The sequence below is a fragment of the Charadrius vociferus genome, unplaced genomic scaffold (genome assembly GCF_000708025.1).
Source record: "Charadrius vociferus isolate BGI_N301 unplaced genomic scaffold, ASM70802v2 scaffold806, whole genome shotgun sequence".
NCBI lineage: Eukaryota > Metazoa > Chordata > Aves > Charadriiformes > Charadriidae > Charadrius > Charadrius vociferus.
Window position 1 is genome coordinate 1,308,189 of NW_009649038.1, and position 14,497 is coordinate 1,322,685.

Below are 14,497 nucleotides of genomic sequence, written 5' to 3' on the forward strand. Positions count from 1 at the left end.
AATGATTAAATTTTTTTTTTTTACAAAGGATTTTGTCAAAATGCTTGCTGAATAAAACAAACATTACATTTCAATGAAAAATGAAATCCCATGAAGTTCCAATGTCATTGATTGCAAATCTCTCATTATTTTCACTGAAATTTTCACATAATCATATTTTCTGGCAAAACTGTATTTAGCCAGAAAATTTACAGCTAAATCTAGGTCTTAATCTGTCTCAGAAGGACTGACTTTGGACTCCAAAATTCTCCTACATTTTCCACAAATTTCATTCATGTGTTTACAATATATTTCACAAACCACATAGGTTTATATGATCATGGTAAATTTTGATGTGATGAGCACAAAAATTATCCATCTTGCAAACTATCCAGTAAAAACTTTTCAGAAGATGCACATCTCAAAAAGTATGCTTTAATTTAACTTCATGTTCAGAATAACTTAAGTAGAACTTCCTACAGAACAAAAATACTGGCTTTACTCTGGTGAGCATGTCTGGATAAGTTCAGACATTTGTACAGACTTTTGTATTGGAAGTTCATAATCTTCTGATTCTCCCCACTCCCTCCTTGATGAAGTACCTCCTAATAGACAAAATTTCCTGTAACTTTTCACAGGACATATAAGAACAAACTCAGTCTACTGATTACGTCTGTGCATTAGAACACTGTACTTCCCTTTGACGGCTCTCTTGAGCCAGAATCATATACATCAATTGTGTGACCTATGTTTTAATAACCAACACCAAACACTCCCTATGGGGTTCTAGGAATACCAGCCTCATAGCATTTACTAGACAGTGCTGACCTCCCTCAAACACTCATGGAATGAGTGGGGTTTTATAAGTGTCAGTTATAACTATTTCTACCAAATGCAGACCCAAAATACTGCTAATCAGGATTCAACTTAAAACTTTAGTCTTCAGTTAGCAATGGCAAGCTCAGCTGGTGCTTTAATGAAAGTGGCACATGATGCCATCTATCATATTCCAATGTGCAAATAAACGCTCAGTGGATATGAATTTTTGTAGTTTGAAGGAAACGCATAAGAATATTTTCCATGAAACTGCCACTTCAAAAGTTCTAATTTCATATGAAAAAAAAAATTAGCAACATGAAATTATATTATATTATATTATATTATATTATATTATATTATATTATATCATACTTATTATATTATTGCACTCAAATGAAAGCTGTGGCCTGCTTGTATAGGGGAAGAATCAAGAGCTGAAGATACTCAATATGGGACATCACTCAGAATGGCACAAGAAACAATGTTTTTTCACAAAAAAAGTGTTTGCACTGCACCAAAATATTTTTAAAAGGGAATTTAAAAAAAGTAACTCATGAAGAATTAAACAATTAGAGTCTTACCTTTATGTATGTAGGTAATTTCCTTAATATTCATTATGGCAAGGGATGTTTCAGTCCCAACACTTTTTCTATAAGACTGTGCTCTGCATTAATAAAATAAGCTTAGGTCTAATAAAATAAGCTTAGGTCTCTTCCTATCTCAATGCCTCTATTCCTGTTCCCCCTTTCAGCATTAACAGCCAAACAGATTTACCAATGAGCTGATCTCCTCTACGATAAAATACATTCAGACTAGTTGAACATAAAGGGGGAAGAAAAAAACTCTTCTCTGCAGGAAATACATAATGCAGCTTTTATAGCATTCACTGTAAACAAGCAGGCTGATGTGCTAGGCTTGTTTACGGAGAAAAAGCTGCTCTTTCAATCATTTGTAAACAGAAACTATATGAGCACCAGAATAATTTATTGAAAAATAAATACATTTACTAAAGCATCCAGTTTGGATAACTTATTAAAAAGTAAGAGAAGTATCACGTTACAAATATCCTCCATTCTTGTTGCTTCTTGTGAGTTACTGAGAGACATCTGGCTTCATAGGTATTGTGCCGAAGCCTGTTCCTATTTACATGAATGTAAATGTGGTGTAACTATACCGGTTTCATTGTGTAACTGAGCTTGCCTTGCTGAACGTTCCCACAGGGGAAAAATGAGGTATTACGCATCATTCCTGAAGGTATTCTGATGTGCATTTTGTCATGTCATGACTAAGGTTGAAGGCTTTCATTCCTTAATAATCACATGTGATGTTATACTGGCTGTGTTAACTTACCCAAGTGTTCAGGAGAAAGGAGAGACTTAAGAGGCAGAAGATGGTTGAGCCCAACACCCCACTATCAGACACCCAGTCACATACTCCATTATACAACCAGTTAGGATTCCTGCCACTACTGAGACATGAGAAAGGTGAGGAGTTCCGTTTGATGTTTTGTTTTCTTGGACAGAAACAACCAAAGATGTCTTCACTTTACAAAGATGCCAAACTTTGCTGCCAACCTTCCCATCACCAGATGCTGAAAGCAGCAGAACCACTGTGCTGTCACTGACAGAGAAGACGTCACTGAGCCTATCTCTGAAGAAAAAGGTAAAACAGATGCATATCCAGGCTTAACTCTTCTGCGGATCACTGAGGTTTCCCCCATTCTGCCAAACTGCATGAGAAAATGAAGACTCCAAGTCTCTCTGTGGTGTGTAGGAGATGCCTGGGCTGCGAACTCTTTAATACTGCCAAGAGACAAAGGAGATTGCTTTGTCACAGAGCCTTTGTGCCCAAAGCCCGTAAGATGCCTATGGTGCACAATGCCCAAAGAAAGAAACTGCAATGCTCATAGAAAAGAAGAGACACAACATTAAAAAGACCCAACTGATTTACCAGGATTTTGAGGCTTTCTCCCTAGAGAAAAAACTGTAATGTTTTCATTAATGGTCTGGATCATGGGGCAGGGTGTACTTTCAACAAGTTTGCTGATGATACAAAACTGGGAAGGGTGGCTGATGCACCCGAAGGCCATGCTGTAATCCAGAAGGACCTCAACAGGCTGGAGACATGGGCTGACAGGAACCTCATGAAGTTCAACAAGCAGATGTGCAAAGTCCTGCACTTGTGGAAGAATAAAATAACCCCCAGGCATCAGAACATGCTGGGGGCCAGCTAGCTAGAGAGCAGCTTTGCAGAAAAGGATCTGGACACCAGGTTGAACATGAAGCAGCAATGTGCCCTTGCCAGAAAGAAGGCTAACCATACCCTGGGCTGCACTAGAAGTTTGTAGCAAGTTGAGGGAGATGATCCTTCATCTCTATTCAGCACTGGTGAGGTCACACCTGGAGTACTGTGTCCAGTTCTGAGCTCCCCAGTACAAGAGATACGAAGCTACTCAAGAGAGTCCAGCAAAAGGCCACTAAGACAGTTAAGGGACTGGAGCATCTCTCCTATGAGCAAAGGCTGACAGAGGTAGGACTGTTTAGCCTAGAGAAGATCTCCATCCTTGGAGATATTAAAAAGCCATCTGGACGTGGTCCTGGGAATCTGCTCTAGGTGACCCTTCTTGAGTAGCACGATTGGACAAGATGACCTCCAGACATCCCTTCCAACCTCAACCATTTTGTGATTCTGTATCTCCTTCAAAGTGCTACAAATAACATGTGTTATGAATAAGTACATGTTCAATTACATATATAACCTTTTCACTTCTATTACTTGAAAAAAGCATCACAGAAAGAGGAAACCAAATCCTCAAGAGCAACTATATATATATTTATATATATCAAAGCATGTCTGAGATAGAATAAAAAAGCATATAACAGCATAAATACAAATGAAGACTATTTGAAACTTGACTTACTTGTGACTATTTCACTGCCACACACCATGTAAATTTACGCCTTTCCTGGTTCCTTAAACTATTCAGAACTTTATTTTTCATTTTCTTCAGATATAGACAGATTTGGATGATTTATAAAATCTGCCAGCAAGGTGTTGCCAATTTTAGTATATATGTGATTTAGACCTGGTTTTAGTTTAATTGACATTTTGCTTATTTAAAACACAGAAATGGGCCACTGAGGAAAAAACACACACTTTTAACAGGATCATGGAAATATTAGCAACAGCAGTCCATAAATCACTAAAAATTATTTTTAGATTCCCAGAGAATGAACAGTGTGTCAAATAGAATGGAGGCTTGATGGGGAAGGAATATGTATTTCTGGGAACAATTATTTTGCTTCAGAAAAACAAGTCCAGTTATAAAGGGCAGTCCTATTCTAATCTAAGCATGGTTTCTAGTGTTCCACTTAATAATGCAGTAAACCAAATATAAGAAAATTAATTCTCAAGCATGTAAATAAGTAACAGCAGCTGTACCAAATACAGGAAAAGACTGGCTCCATAAAATCTCAAAAATGCTGTTAAAGATACTGGTAATTTCATGCCACAAATCTCAAGAAGAAATAAGGGAGACATGCAGTTCTAATGCCACACTCCCAGACCATGTCCTTCTCCTCCACAATGACAATGAGAATAAGGCTGCAACCAGAAAAAGGGGAAAAAAGGGTCATGACAGGGTTGAGTAGAGTTGCCTGTTTTAAAGAACACCAACAGTTATTTAACACAAGAGAAATACTCTGTATAAAGAAAAGCTGAGGTCGTACTAGATAGCTTTTATCCAAATCTGGCCATAGTAACTTGTGGTCATTATTCATTAATACATAGGTCAGGAGCTGTTGGTGCATTAGAACTTAACCAAGTTTTCCAAAATGCTTTTAAAATCACAAGAAGAATTGAATTGTGAAGGTGAACAAGTGTGCCACTGCCTTCTCAGAAGGTCTACAAATGTCATCTGCACACAAACACAAGTTATTCCCTTGTTACAACAGTGCAGACATGAGCTGCTCTATCTAGTAAAGTAGGTACAGTTGATTTTTATGAGCTTTTAACATGCCGAAAGTTGGCTAAATCATGCTTAATCACAATTCATCATCTCAAGAATGTGGCCCTTTTTTTTAGTATCTCAATTGTTTGCCTCAATCTTCAAGATGTCTCAAGATACTGCGTAGCCAGTAGTTTCTCATTTGTGATTTCTCCATGCAAATTTAAAGTCAATCACTTTCCAGTTCTGGTTGTGCTCAGCAGCTGTAAAATTCAGTTTATACTAAGTACACATACCAAAACAACTTTCTCAAGCAGAGGTGGCTGATGAGCAGTGCCCAGACAAACATCACAGAATCTTTTACAAACCTATTTATGGTACCATGACTACTGCAACTCCATCTTTAAGTAGGTGAAATTGAGGAATGGGGCCAGGGGTGAAAAGGAGATAACTTGACACAGCAAGTCATGGGCAAATGAGAATGTAAGAGTAAACCCTGTGCTTCCTGAGCTCTAGTTTCTTGCTTACTTCTAAGAATGCACCCACATAGAGGTCATCTCTGTCAAACTATTTTTGTTACTGCATGTTTTATGGTGTTATACAAAGCTTTTGTTTACAACGCTAACCCACCATTAGATCATGTCCTTTGGTTCTCCAGCATCCTGATTAATCTTGGAGAATATCTACGTAACGTGTCTGCTACTGCTTCTTTCCTCTGGGTTTTTGTTTAAGTCTAGGTCTGGTTTTGTTACTATCACCGTTTTTTCATATTTTTCATTAAATATGAGCGTAGTTGTCACTGGAGATAGAGTAATCATGTGCACGTCCTCTAGTGTCTGCAGAGAACTTAGGTAGATTCTTTCTCCCTCTTTATGAGTAACAGTGCCATTTGCTTGGTAAACACAATGCAAAATCAGCCAGAGTAATGTGTAAAAACCTGCAGGTCAGCACACATTCTTACGACTTCTAAATTAATGTAATTAATGTGCAACCTGGCTGACCAAAATGTGCCCAAGGACAAAGCAAGGTTAAGGCTGCTAGGGAGATGAAATCTAAACATCATCAGTGTAATGTAAAACGCGTGTGTGGCAGTAACTGGAGACAGCCATTCACAGAGAGATAAAGCTTTTGGCAGAGAGAGTTCAGCAATCTGGTCATGCTGTTGAATGGAAAGAGCTACACGCAACTTCAGTCATGTTGAACAGAACACAAAAAGATGCAGGGCATTCTACCCAGCAAATTAGCACAGGCAGCAAGCAGATATGGTGAATCATCCTGCACCACTTTAGGAGATTATTTAGGTAATAACAGGAGACATTTACCCCTTAAGTTTACTATGATCACCAGGGCAGCATGTGTTCATTATCATTTCCCACAAATTTAGTTTTGCAGGTTTTTTAACATTTTTTACAATGAAAAAGTAATATAAACAACTACATCAGTCATTAAAAAGAAATACTAAGAAAGATTTTCTAACATGAATTTAACTCAGAGCAGGAGATCTCAGTAATTTTAGATTTTACCAGCACTAAAAAGCTTATGTAAAGTGAAATTATATGGAAAATAAAGTATGTGAAACACAAAATAAGTTGACGACTGGACTGCTGTTCTGGTCTCTCTTTGCCAGGTCTGACCATTTAAACTCAATCTCTCCCTTTTCCCTTCTGTTTCCAAATGGATTTTCAATTCCCTCTTGTTCTGCGGCACAATTTCAACAGATGGGATAAAGAATGTTGTCAGCCAAACTAGCCTAAACCTTGACAACAAGAACACTTCCCTGGGCATGGGAGATGAGGGTTTGGATATCTTCTGGATGCAAAAGTTATTGAACCTCAATTTTCTCAATGTTAGATGACTGTTCTCATACCACAGTATTAAATAAGTGAGTGTGGGCATCATCACCGTCACATCACCACAAAAAAAATAAAAAAGTAGAACCTCTCTGTTCTTTAAAATAAGAGGATGGCAGCGAGCAAGGCATCTCCAAGGTAGAAGCTGCAGAAATGCAATGTACCTAAGCTTGCAGGACTTGTAAATCCTTCGTTGGAAACTTCGATCTAAACTGATTAGCCCAAGTTCATACAAAGTCCCTGGCAAGCAAGGATGGAAACAGAGTGCTGACTCCCAACTGCAGTAGCCACAAGGGACAGTGCCACCTTGCAAAACACTGTACAGTCATGCTGCACAGTCCCTGCAGAGAGCTTGTAACGAAAAAAAGAAACCCTGGGCCAATATGTAGCTTAAGCAAAGAGCACAGCAAAGCAATGATGCCACCCCTCGATGTAACTGGGTAATCAGTTATTACCCAGTGTTTTCTTCTCATTAGGCAGAAGGTCTGCGTAACCTTGCTCTCCTGTTTTAACAGATTATATTGTATTTCTGCAAAAACTGCAGTAACACCGCATTTAATAATAAATATTTATTTCTATTTATGATATTTTTTTGCTCTCTCTGACACATGTCAGATCATTGCTTAGGTCTACATCCATGGACTTCTTCATTAACATCCTTAAAGGCTTAAAGAAATATATCAGATCAAAGATGTGGCAAATCATTCTGCTAACACAAGTGAAGAACAACTTTGCCTTAGCTCAATGAATTTTCATCGATAGCAAGAATGACCTAAACTTTAGAGTAAGTATCTACTCTTGGTCTACCTGTCCACTAACTGTCAGATTACAACCAAGGAATTGCTTACTTTGAGCAATAATGCCATGTTTTCACTCAAATCAGATTTCAAGGAAGGGAGACTGTACAGAACAATTAGCATCAAACTGTTACTCACATTACCAAGCCATCTGGTTTCCATTTTTACACTCCTAGCAACATCAGATCATGAGGTTTGGATAAGGCCATCCATTGTGCAGTAGACGCAGATAACTAGCGCGAACTTTCAAATATTGTTCCAATCTTCTCTAGTTTTTCTCCTAAAAATTTTCCCCAGTGCTGACTAACACAAGCAATGGTTTTATTAAAAAAAAAAAAAAGTGTTTGTATTCAAACTGTACTAGCAAATCCTTTCTTCACTTGTTTTCCTAGCTACTTTGAAAATGGTCCCACTGTCCGCCCTCAAGTGATTTTTTAAAGGGCAAACAGAATCCAAAATAGTCTTCCCTGATTTCTTAACTGGCTGCCAGACTGAAAATGAATAAATGACTAAATTCTAAGAAACACTTCAGTACTTATTCATTACTTGATGAGTGTCATTAAAAAATAATTTAGTAGGACATTTCACCTTCTGTTTGACCTGTGCGATGAATGGAGAGAGAGGAGCTTCTTTACACTTAAAGTGGAATTGTATAAGCTTTGTTTTATACCTGATACTTTCCATACCTAGCTCAATGCTGTTCTTGTGCAAAGACATCTTCTTTAATTGCTTTTAAGTTATCAATGTTAGTAAACAAATACTGCCCTGACTTTCAGATAAAGGTATTTTCAACAATCCATGTCACTCCTACACTGCTTATGTTTCTTCTGCTATTAACCAGTAGAGCCAACAAGTTCTGATCACAGAAAGTTTAGAAGTCAGCCACTTGTCTCCATGCTAGAGGATTAGACTTCCCAAGGTACCAATGTGCAGTGAGAGGTGCAGGTAGAGAGGTGGAGAACAACTCAGAGTATAGTCCCAGCACATGTGGCCTTGGTGCGTCATAAAATATCTGAACTCATCTCACTGTCATGACACATTGATGGCCATCTGTTCTTTCATTTTTTTACAGAGAGGTATGCATAAATTTCTCAAAACACGTAAAAAAGGATGTTTTTCTTGAAATACGTTATGTTCTTTAAAGAATTCCTCCTGCCATACTGGACTAGATATCTTATTTAGAAAGTTATCCTTTACCACTTTCTTAAGCTGTCCAATACTTAGGAAAAAGAATTTTAATATTTTGCATGCCTATTTTCAGTAATGATTATCGTTTTGACAACAGGGCATCTAACTTGCCTGGCGATCTAACTGTAGAAAAAAATGCATAAACACTAATTTTCAAATTATTAATTTTCAAATGAGGAAATTAAGGAATTATTACTATTTTTGCTTCAGATATTTCTAATGCAAATAATACGCTTTTCACAATATACTTACCTCTTCGGTCATCATAATTATTAAGCATTATATAATCTGTATTGTATTCCTTGCAGTACAATTAATTGAACAATTCCATCATGGCTATACATCAGAAGTGACACAATTAGAAAGCAATCACAAAATAAGAATTGTCATCTGACACGTTTTAATCATACAACAGGACCCTATCAAAAGTTCTTATGGTATCAAGGTATATTTATTATGCTACCAACCTTCTAGACTCTTTTGCTCCTCAGTATCTGATGACGCATTGACAGTCTAAGTCTCTGCTGATAAAGCTGTTCTAGTGTTCTTCAGAAGACCTGTTTTGAATTTATAGCTAAACTGCAGTACACCGGCTTAGTAAATCTAAACTACCTGAGAACTCCTTAGTTTTCCATTAATTTATTAATATGAAAACTTCAGAAGTGACAGGAGCTAACATAAGCTGGATTAACATTCATCTTTCAAATTATCAACTTTCAGGTTGGGGATTAAGTAGTAAAGGGGATTAAGTTGTAAAGAGCTGTATTCAGTGGATTTCACATTACCTGTTAACATGACATCATCAAGCACTATGAAGTTTTCAAAGCACAGAAAGCTCATTCAAGTTCTGCTCTTTCAGACTCTGAAACAGGATTCTTGTCTTCACTTGAAACCTTTAAAAAAAATTGTTCATCAGTTAAATTGCCTTTAGTACAACAGCAACCAAAGGTAAACATCAAAACTGGTCATCAAGTTAAGTCTTTCCTTCATTCCACAGCAATGTTTTAAAAATGAGCAAAAGAAATGCATGTAAAACTTAAAGTCTAAACTAAAGTATGCAACAGTAAAATGAAGTCTGCTGTTCAAGACTGTTGAAAGGATGCAAATAACATATGTGCCTGGTGCCATCTCCTGGTAGTTTAGGGGTAAAACCATGATAAATATCTTAGTAAATTTTTTCCTAGGTATCCTTTAGAAAAATGTCAGGGAAGGGAGGGGGGCGGGGGAAGAAAAGAAAAGAGAGAAAGAGAAAGAGAATTGAATGTTGTTCCACAGAAGTAGCTTTCCAAACTCTCAAAACCTACAAAAATTTACTTCACTGTACAAGGCAGCCAGTATCTGGATGTCGCTGCTTTTGGGCTAAACGATGTTCTTACATTGGCTTGAAAAAGCAAACATCAAATTTCTTTCATTTTCTAGAAGAAACACGTAGTCATCAGAGTAAGTCTAATTTCAAAATACATTCAGTACCACTAATAACATTTAAAACGAAAATTAATTTTAAAAATTTCTACATGGTGTTCAAAACCAAAATCAGGAAGTCCCTTTGAGAAGACTACTCATTGTATTAGAAGTTATAGTGCAATTTACTAGCCCACAGTGCTTAATTTTAAAATCTATTTATTTTAATTAATACTTAAAATTCAAAAAAACTTTTCACAGCTGCACCACTCTTTCATTGCTGCTGGTGAAAGAATACACTATTGCTATTTGTAATAGTATCTCATAGTTTATGTTTTAAAACATAGCATTAGCCAACTTGAAAACAAATCTTATAGCATTTTAACAGCTGATACCAGGTACCTGCACTTTAAGGCTACAAAGACTGTTGAAAACAAACTTGACCAAAAACAAGAAAAAAAACAAACAAGACCCAAAACCAAAAATAAAATTAGCTTAGTAATAAAATGCCTGTCAAAAAGTGCAATGTTTTACATTAATTCTAGAGTTAATGCCAGACAATAATAAATCACCAAAGGAATCCTGGATGACAGCTGTGAAGACACAATGAAAGGCAGTAAAGAAGCTCGCACACAGCAAAGTGATTAAAAGATAGTAAAGTGATTTAAAGATTTAGAAGACTTAAAAAAAAACCCTGACATAAAGGAACAGCAATGGTACTTGGCTGTGCCGGTGGCATACCCTGTGTTCAGGAAAAGCTTTTCCTGGGAACCACCCAAATGTCACACCCTCTTACAGCAGAGGAACTAAACAGCTGACAAAGAAAAGTAAGTTTCACCAAAAATCATGGAAGCTCAGCCAACTGAGAATTGCCTCACCCAGCATGTGATCGACAAATTCTACAAGCTGGGTTGAGGAAAGGAGGGAGCAAAAAGTCTAACCTGCAGAATGAGTTCAACATCTGCCATGAATTTTGAGTGCTGGGAACTACAGAGACGGGCAGCATTCTAAAACCCTAAGGAAAATCAAAGCAATGCACAGAAAATAGGAGGGAAGAAGGCAAAAGCACTGTCTCTATGGGCTTGTAAGTACAGAATCTCCTCCTAAAGTGTGGGAAGAAAAGAACTTGAGATCTAGCAGAAAAGACAAAGCATTAAGGTTCTGTTGGCCAGGGTAAGACTTCCTTCCTCTGCACAGGAAAAACTGGTTTTACTAAGGCTTAATATGGCAATTTGTTAATGTGATATGAGGGCTTTTGTAGCAAACAGAACTTTCATTTTATAGATTACTGTGCTATGCTGGAAGGAGAGAGCTGTCCACATCATCCTGAGAGGTTAAAAGAAAAAAAAAAAAGGGAATGAGCTCTAGAAGTGGATTATGTCTTCTAGTCTGCTGAATGACTATGGGAATGTGACCTGGGTTGCCGCAAAAAAAAGTGAACGTGTACCAGTGATTTGTGTTGTCCCAGGTTCATCGACAATTGCCATGGGGAAGCAATCATTAAATGTTGCATAAAAGCCAAGCTAAATAGGGGACATTTCCTTCCACAGAAAGAGAATCAAAAAACTTCTGTCATAACATTGGGCGGTAATTGAGAAACAGAGCAATGACTAAAGAATCGTAAGAGACCTAAATTAAATACAACTGGGATTTCACATTCCTTACGAAAATTAAGGTTTTAGCATGAGATAATTAAAGCAAGGATAGCCAGCTCATGATGTGCCAGAACACATAACTCAGCCTGTCATCTTTGTTCCTGAGAGTCCCTCAGAGCTGGTCAGGAAGGAGGCTGTCAGCCACACAAATCATTCACTAACCCACGGCAGCCTCCCTGCTGTTCTCCCTTGCAAGAGCCCTGCAGCCTTCCTCCTGTCATGTAGCCGGACGTGCCCTAAACACAAACTATAGGCATCATCATCACATGGAGCCTGCCCATTCACTAACATGACAAAAGGACTTGCGTACATATGTCCCCATCACACTCAACTGGGCTATAGTCAAGTGGTGGCTGCAGATTAGTTTCGTGACAGATAAACACAGATTCCCTGGGTGCCTCGCTTGGGGGATACTGGATTGACCGGGCAGAGAAGCTGAGTGAGACCGACCTAAACGAAGTGAAGAAAATGAAGACAAGGTTGTGGAGCTTAGGACTTGTGACAGAGAAACAAAGACGAGATAATCAGAGAATGTGAAGCTAAAAGCAGCAAACACACATTGTCAAATAACTAAACCTTCACACAAGTGAATTATTGGTGGGGGCCAAGAGAGGAACATCTTGATGCCATGAGATGAAAAAGAGAAGTGAAGGTTAAAAACATTCTAGTAGAAGAAATATAAAGGTTAAGAAAAAGAGAGACACTACTTCATCGACTTAAAAGACTGAACTTTTCAAAAGTAATGAATTGGTCACAGAAAAATGTTTTAAAAGACAAAGGCAGCTATTAGGAGCTTTGTACCATAAAAGAAATTCAGAAGTATTGAAATTATGCAGCTCTTACCATTAGATTACATTATGTTAAGAAATGTAAAGAAAAGTAGTGACACATTTTAAAAGGGAAATGTATTTCCCTAAAGAGAGGGGAAAAATAAACATTCCAAAATGCAAAGGGTTTGGGGTTTTGTTTTTTTGGGGGGGAGGACATCAGGGCAGAAATCAGCATTAATTGCAATACAGAACTGGGGATAGAGAAGTGATCCAAAACTGTGAAATGCCAGGTGCCGGCTTCACTGAAGGAAGCTTGGAGTTTTAACAGTGGTACTGGGGATCACCACCACCTCTCAGTACATCCCAGACGAATTTTGGGAGAAATAAAGAGGATGCAATTAAGTATGTTGTTGATGAGCATATCTGCCTGGTCATATCAACAACAGTTCTTCAAGCCATCACTGAAATACAGTGAAACAATTTGGTAAGCCAAGAAGCATTTGGATTTTTTTTCTTCCATTTGATTTTAACAGTAAAACAGCTGGAGGATAAATGCGTAAATCGTAAGATGTACTGTCCTTGCCTGGCCTCATGCAACAGCACTTTCAACCTCTTATATTTATCACAAAAATGAGCAGCTCTCCAAACACGTCAGAGAAAGCAAAATGGATGAAACGCCAAGTGGGAAAAAAAAAGGGAGGGGGTGAGACCATTTTTGGACAGATGAATAAGATCATGATATTACATAAGGTTTGAAGCAAAACAGCTGATATTCACAGCTGTCTCGCTTATAAAATCTGGGCTTTGGATGAAAAATGCTTCCATTACCATAGGCTTTGAAATACACCACTCTTACTCAGAAAATATTTATTCAGAAGACTAATGTGTAACACAATCAGTACTGATCAAGACCCAGAGTGAAGTTCTCTAGGTTAATAACTAAATTATTCAGACCCTTTCAGAACTTCAGCATGAGATTTCAGGACTATACTGTTTGTTTTAATCACAGCAGTGTGAACCCTGAAGGAAACTGTACTTGCTCTTAGAGCAAAAATTGGAACCAACAGTGTCTTATCTTTTGAGGAAAAGTATTTTATTATGACAGAATAAGCAATCACACCACTGATTCACTCTTCTGGCAGCTGGCCTACTGCACTGTGCAATGACTGTACGGTTTTTATCCTAGGTTTAAAATACTTCTGTTTTGAGTACTGCTTCATTTCAAGGCTGTTTGATCAGTTTCTTTCAAGGTCAATATGGTTATCTAATACAAGTATGTCTTAGATGATAATGTCTATTCATTCCAGGCACTTCAGAGAAATCATATTCAGGGTAGGATTTCCTTTGCAGCTCTTCTTTGCTAAACAAATCTGTTCACTTTGCACATACTTGCCTTTTGATTGCTTTTATCAGCTGACTAGCTGGCCATCTAGTTACTATCCCAGTAGACTATGGCTTCCCCTCTTCAATATTTCAACACTTCACATTTACCTGCTGTTTCACTCGGTCTCTCTTACCTGTTAACCTCTGCCAGAGTTTCCTCCTTTTGATAGTCACTAGTTGCAGTGTCTTCCTTGATGTGCCTGTAGTAAATAATGATGTTCTTGTAATAAACAATCCCTAAATAATAGGATTGAAGTGCTTTGACCAACGAGCAACTCTCCTTTGGCCTGACAGCAGGGGTGGGTATGTCCAGGGCAGCGAGCTCGGGGGATCCCTGCCTTTCTGAATGCCTCTTAACCCCATTCTTTCCGTGTTACCCGCTGTCCTACGGATTTAAGGAGGAAGTGTCTGTTTCATCCGACTTTCCCAGGTTCTCCCTGCCTGCCTTTTGACAGTACTTGCAGAATAGACCAGTTTTATTTTAGATAACTACTACGTGAATTACATAATGAACGCTACCAAAAATCACCCATAAAAGAGGTACTCGCTTCATCTCATTCGTACCTGGGAAGTATCATTTCTCAGTTCAAAAGCGCCTTGCCGCAGACGAATGCATCTAAACAAACCCTGAAAGCGAACTTCTAGCAGCGTTTCCACACGGAGGACTCGCTCCACCCCCCCGCCTCACCTCTCCTCAGCCCCTCCAAAG

At 38.1% G+C, this 14,497-nt stretch overlaps 1 protein-coding gene across 1 annotated transcript in view; it reads left to right on the forward strand.

Annotated features, from left to right (window-relative positions):
- MAD2L1 (MAD2 mitotic arrest deficient-like 1 (yeast)) overlaps window positions 1-14,497 on the forward strand; it is a 166,630-nt gene that overhangs the window by 149,505 nt on the left and 2,628 nt on the right. The gene's annotated exons all lie outside the window — the stretch shown is intronic.